This window comes from Falco biarmicus, chromosome 2 (genome assembly GCF_023638135.1).
Source record: "Falco biarmicus isolate bFalBia1 chromosome 2, bFalBia1.pri, whole genome shotgun sequence".
Lineage (NCBI taxonomy): Eukaryota > Metazoa > Chordata > Aves > Falconiformes > Falconidae > Falco > Falco biarmicus.
In genome coordinates, this window is record NC_079289.1 from 75,917,258 (window position 1) to 75,923,257 (window position 6,000).

The following is a 6,000-nucleotide window of genomic DNA, read 5'->3' on the forward strand; positions in this document are numbered from 1 at the left end:
AATTTGTTGAAAGAGATGGCTGAGGGGGGGAAATGAGAGCACTTGTCATTCGGTTCTCACAGATCAGGGATGTATTTAGCTGAATTCTGCAGTTCCACTGTCCAAAAGTACACAAACAAACATGTTTTATTCACACACAGAATTACTGTTTTTGTGCAGTTAGGGAGGGAGGCAGGCAGGGAGTGGCCGGACAGAGAAGGGCTTTTTGTTCTTGTTTTGCCTTTGGCAAATGCTCCACCACTCAACTCCAGCAGTGTTGCAGAATTGTTGAGATTCTCTGCTGAAAGGTGCAGAGCACTGGGGCACTGCAGCTTGTTCTGCAGGCACGAAGCTGATGTGTGAGCAGTGTGGGCCTAACTGTGTTACGGGCGGAATACCAGGGCTTTCTGCCTATAGCAACAGTTTCAAAAAAGAAAAGGTGCAACCTCAAAAAGATTTTTTTTTCTGTCCGAGCAGCAGCATTTCTAACCAAATAATTTTTAACCTGCTAAAGAGAAGACAAATTAATTCTACATGTTCTCAGTCCATTGCCCTCAACCATCCATCATTCAGGATAATGATAGATTTTCGGTTTACAATTCAGTCAGTGTTCATTGATAATTCCCTCTAATTTGTTTGAAATACTTTCCAGACCTTTATAATTGCTCAGCAGAGGGTAAAGGAGGGGAGTGACTAAGTTTTTAGATACCTGGTAGGATCTGAAAGCTTGGAAGAAATAGAAAACTGTTGTATTTGCATCAAGCAACCATGTAACACGTTATTTGAGAAGCAGTCTCTCCCACCATTCATCTACCATGGGTACAAGCTGCCGTTGACCTCCTGTGCTGGAGTTTTCAAGTCCTTCCAGTCTGTAGACCCCTACAACTTCTCAGGTGAGGTGCCGACTTGCTGATTTACAAGTGTTGCGAAGGGAGTGTAAGATGTCCTTTTGCAGATCCCCTTAAAAGTAGGGAGGAATGCTTCTGTCCACAGACAATCCTTTCAATGGGGTCTGCAAACCACAATTTGAAAACTGCTAACTGTAACAAACCTGCACCAAAAGTTGTCATGGCACAACATGCGACTGAACAGCATCGAGTCTGGCCAAATAGACCATCAATATTCTTGATTTCTGCAATAACAGGGGCTGGGTATGGTAAAAGCACCCAGATCATATTGAGAAGGGGACAGCCTTTGCTGGGACAGAGGAGTGGAAGAAAACCCAGATTCCTGCTTTCTGAGGAGAAAATCACTTAATGATCTCAAGCTCAGGAGTTGCTAGCAGATGTGCTAGGTACCCCAGTCAGGCACATCTGAGGTGCACTTTGCTTATCACCCCTGTCCTAGCATGAACAGGTCACTGTGAGGATGGGCTGAAGGGACAAAGGGGAGTGCTTGAGAAAGGAACATAAGCAGAAATGGCAGAAGAGAAGAAATAGGGGGATTTAGGGCATAAGGCTGAGGGTTTTATTACAGAGCAGTGGGAAACAGGACTGTGGAGAAAGACAGGGATAGCTGAGCTAGCCAGGTTGTTATGGGGACTGCAAGGTTGCTGTGGAGGGAGAACTTGGGAGAGTTCCTGGGACCCAAATTTGAGTTCAGCAATATGTTCAAGATTATTTATTAGGAGTATTACAGGCGTGCCCTGGAGCCCTAGGCTGGAACCAGGACTCCACTGTGCTAGCTGCTGTCTTTTCCTTCCAGAGCTAACAAATCATGTGGGCAGCCTTTTCTGCTGCATACTAACTGTGCCTTTCTCCCCTTCAAAGCCAGTGACTGTGTGAATAATTTCTAATGTAACTAATATTTTATTATTAGGTATTTGGAAGGAGACAAACTGGAGAAACAGCAGTATCTTGATTTGGCTCTTTTAATGAAGTACTGAGAATGTGAATGTTTGCTATCCACATACAACAAGGCACTGGGAATCTGTGCTGTCCGACTGATTTACTGAATCATTTCATGTGTAGGTTTGTAACACAGGTTTCGGCACACTGGGAAGCTGTGCTGTGGTGGGAGGAGGAGGTCAGACAGGAGGAAAAAGGATGGTGCAGCCCAGCAACTGCCAGCAAGGCCTGAAGTCTTCAGGAGAGAAGGGATGTTAGCATGGGTCCAGCTCCATCCTTGGACTGCTAAACCCTGGCTTTTTTAGCAGGAGCCTGCTCTTGGGCTGTGACAAAGCAGTTATGGTTTTTGTTTGCCAGGTAACTGAAGTGTGAAGGAACATTCACAGCCATGTTTTATAGCTCACTGCATGCTCTGGAGCTTTCTAACTGCTCCACCTGGTCTTACCTCCTCCCTGGAGGTCACTGTGTAGCACTGCCTGGAGAGGGAGGAACATCACCCTCTTCTGGGAAAGGGATGAAAAGCAAATATGAGACAGGCCAGGAGGGAGGAATGCGTGATTTGTCCTTGTCCAATGGTAAGGAAAGCAGGTCAGTGCTGCCAGCATTCCTCCCAGTTGTTATCTTTGTCATATTCACAACCTTTTGTGTTCACGTTTTGTGCCAATTACAGGGAGACACTACTTTGTGGGGTGGCTTGTCCCTTTTTCATACACAGACTACAGAATGGTTTGGGTTGGGAGGGACCTTCAAAGATCATCTAGTCCATGCCCCCTGCCATGGGCAGGGACATCTTTGATCAGGTGGCTCAAAACCCTGTCCAGCCTGGCCTCAAACACTTCCAGTGATGGGGGACTCACATCTTCTTTTAGCACCCTGTTCCAGTATCTCACCACCTGTATCATATAAAATGTCTTCCTTACATCCAATCTAAATGTTCTTGCAGTTCAAAACCATTGCACCTTATCCTGGCACTACAGACCTTGGTAAAAAGTCTCTCTCCATCTTTCTTGGAAGCTGCTTTGTATACTGAAAGGCCACAATAACGTCTCCCTGGAGCCTTTTCTTCTCCAGGGTGAATAACCCCAAGCTTCTCAGCCTGTCTTCATAGGAGAGGTGTTTCAGCCTTCCCAAATGGGAGGCCCCCATTTTGGTGGCCCTTCTCTGGGCCCACTCTAACAGGTCCATGTCAGTCTTGTGCTGGGGTCTCCAGAGCTGGACACAGGTAGGGTCTCACGGAGTGGAGCAGAAGGTAAGAATCACCTCCCCCAACCTGCTGGCCATGCTTCTTGTTAGGCAGCCCAGGATATGACTGGCTGGATACTTTCTGAGCTGCAAGTGTGTATGACTGACTCATGTCCAACTTTTCTTCCACCCATATCCCCAAGTCCTTCTTAGGGCTGTTCTCAATCCATTCATCCCCCAGTCTGCATTGATACTGGAGATTGCCTCAACCCAATGCACCTTGTGCACCTGGCCCTGTTGAACTTCATGAGGTTCACGCTGGCCCACTCCTCCAGCCTGTCAGGGTTGCTCTGGGTGGCAACCCTTCCCTCTAGGGTATCAACTACACCACCCAGCTCGCTATCCTCTGCAAACTTGCTGAGGGTGCACTCAATTCCACCATCTATGTCAATGATGATGATACTAAATAGTGCATAAGCAAGGGTATCTGTGCACAAATTATACATTGGGTATTTATCTGTCATTCCTTATTTACTCACCTGGGGTGAAGGCAGACTTGTTTCCTTTTCTGAAATGTTCAGTCCTAGAATCAGGAACAGGCTGGTTAGGCCCCTGAAAACATTTTCAGCTATTAGGTGCCACGTGGACAAAATTCCCCATGCTTGTTGAGTGTGGATGACATGGCAAATTGGTGTAAAACCACTATGCTGGCTGTTCCTCAGTAAGAGTTCTCCCTTGAGCAGGAAAGATACTGGATTAGCCAGTTTATTCTGATTCGTGGGACGCACTGGTCTCTATGGAGTCCTAGTAAGAGAAAGTGTCTATCCTACAGCTTACAGTGGGAGCTGAAGTCTGAGAACAGGCCACAGGGATGATAATAAGCAGCAATGGAGAACCTGCCATCACAAGGTTTCCCAGCCTTGATGGTCCTCAGGAAGTGGTGAGAGAAATTAGTGAAATAAAAACTCACTGAGGAGCATAATAAATAAAAAAAAGCAGACAGCCTGAAGCTCTGTCTTTACCTCCGGAGGTGTAGATTGCTGGAAACTGAAAGAGCATATCAAGGAAGCATGATATACATGCCTCTCTCGTTCTGGTAGTTCTTTCTAGATGTATGTTTGGCATGTGCTGTAAGCTGGTATGGGCTGTTCTTAAGTGCCTCTACATTCCAAGTTTTCTGCTGCACTTTTAAGTACAGTGCTGCACCAAGTCTTTAGTAATCATTAAAATATTCTGAGAAGCCTGTGAAAGACACTTAATTTTGTTAATCATCATCATCATTGTCATCACCACAGTAGCAGAGCTCTGAGGCTTCGGTGGCATCCGTTCCTGTTTTATTAGTCGATATGCAAGCATATACCATGCACATGGCTTGCAAAAAAAAAAAAATGGGGAAACTCAACTGCATATTATTGCTGATGTCCGGTGGAAATTTCATTTGGTACCGGCCTTGTGGAACTGGAAGTGGCTTCCCCTAAAGAGAGATAGAGGCCCCTGAGGTCCAACTGGGAGAGAAAGAGATAGAGTGTCTTGCAAGTTGCATGGGTTCTTTGAGGACCCCAAGATCAATGTCCTCTCCTGATGCTTTCCTGGAGAGACACTCTCTTTTACACTTCTTGTGGCCCCTGGTGTGACACGGGAGGATGGCTTGCAGCAGAGCATTCCACGCAGGGCTGCTGCAGGTGGCCACAGTGGGTGGTGAGCAGGCACTGGGGCACTTGCCTGGGCACTGGAGAGCTGCAGCAGTGCCAATGATAAGCTCCGTGGGGGTTCATTTAGTAATGTAACACCTGGGTGTCAGATGGGTGGAGAAGCAGCAAAGTGGCTGTTGCTCTGTTGTCTATGCCTGTGCTAGAGCCCTGGGGAGATGAAGTAGATTATGTTGACTGGTAGCTCCTGCTGGAGGGCAGAAGAGCGAGGGAGGAAGGGGGGGAGGGAGAGGAGCCCCCAACCCCTCCCCTGGTAATATTGGACTTCATCCCCTTAGCAGCAGCAAGAGCTGGACTCTTGTCCTTACCAGTCTGATTGATCAACCCTTGTGCCCACAGCCAGAGAGCTTGTCTACCCTCTCACACAGGAAAGACATGGGTCCTTCTGGCTCTCTTGAATAGGAACAAGTAATTCCCCATTCCTGCTGATGCAACATTCACTTTCGCCTCCCATGCTGGGACGCCTTGAGCATTTAATGCCCAGCTGTGTGTCTGTAGCGAAGACAGAGTCTGAGGACACCTTGTGAAATCTGCAGGCTTTTTGCAGGCAGAAGTTTCCAGGCTTAGGTAAGCAGGTCCCTGTTGTGAATCTCAGCACCTACCCCAGGTCCTAGGTGCTGACCAGCCCTAAAGCTTATGAGGCTTGACCAGTCCCCAGCAAAACAAATCTCATGGCTCCATAAAAATAAATAAAAGCAAATAAAAAATAAAATGGTGCTGGCACATGGAATTGCAGGTTCCCCCATGATGAACCCCCTCTTCTGCTGCAGACTGGTGTTTGCTACTTGGAGAGAAGCAGCAGCGGTACAGGTGAGAAGAAGTGAGTCCTCTGTGCCTTTTGCAGACTCTGTGCCCTGCTTCTGCCAGGCTTGCGGGCAAGTCTGTCAAGTTGGGCATGTGCTCAAGGGTTTTGGCGAGCCTCTGCTTGAACTTACGCAGCAGCTTTAAAAAGTGCTGTATGCACAAGTGCTTTTCTGAAGCAGAGCCCTAGATGCCACAAACATGTTGGTCAGGAAGTGTCATGTTTTTCTTGCTAGGGATGTGCTTTGTCCCTCTCAGTGTGATGTTTTAAAGCTTCATAATTTCTTTAATAGGCCTAATGCAATAGGCCAGACTCTGCTCTTGAAGCACGTACACGATTCCCCTGAAAGCTAATGGAAAGTATATACAAGTTCGGCAGTTGGCCTGTCCTCTAAAGTCAGCTTCTTCATATCAAGCTAGATAAATATCTTATTCTCTCTTGCTGATTGGTTTGCAAAATACAAGACAGTTTGGTTTCACTC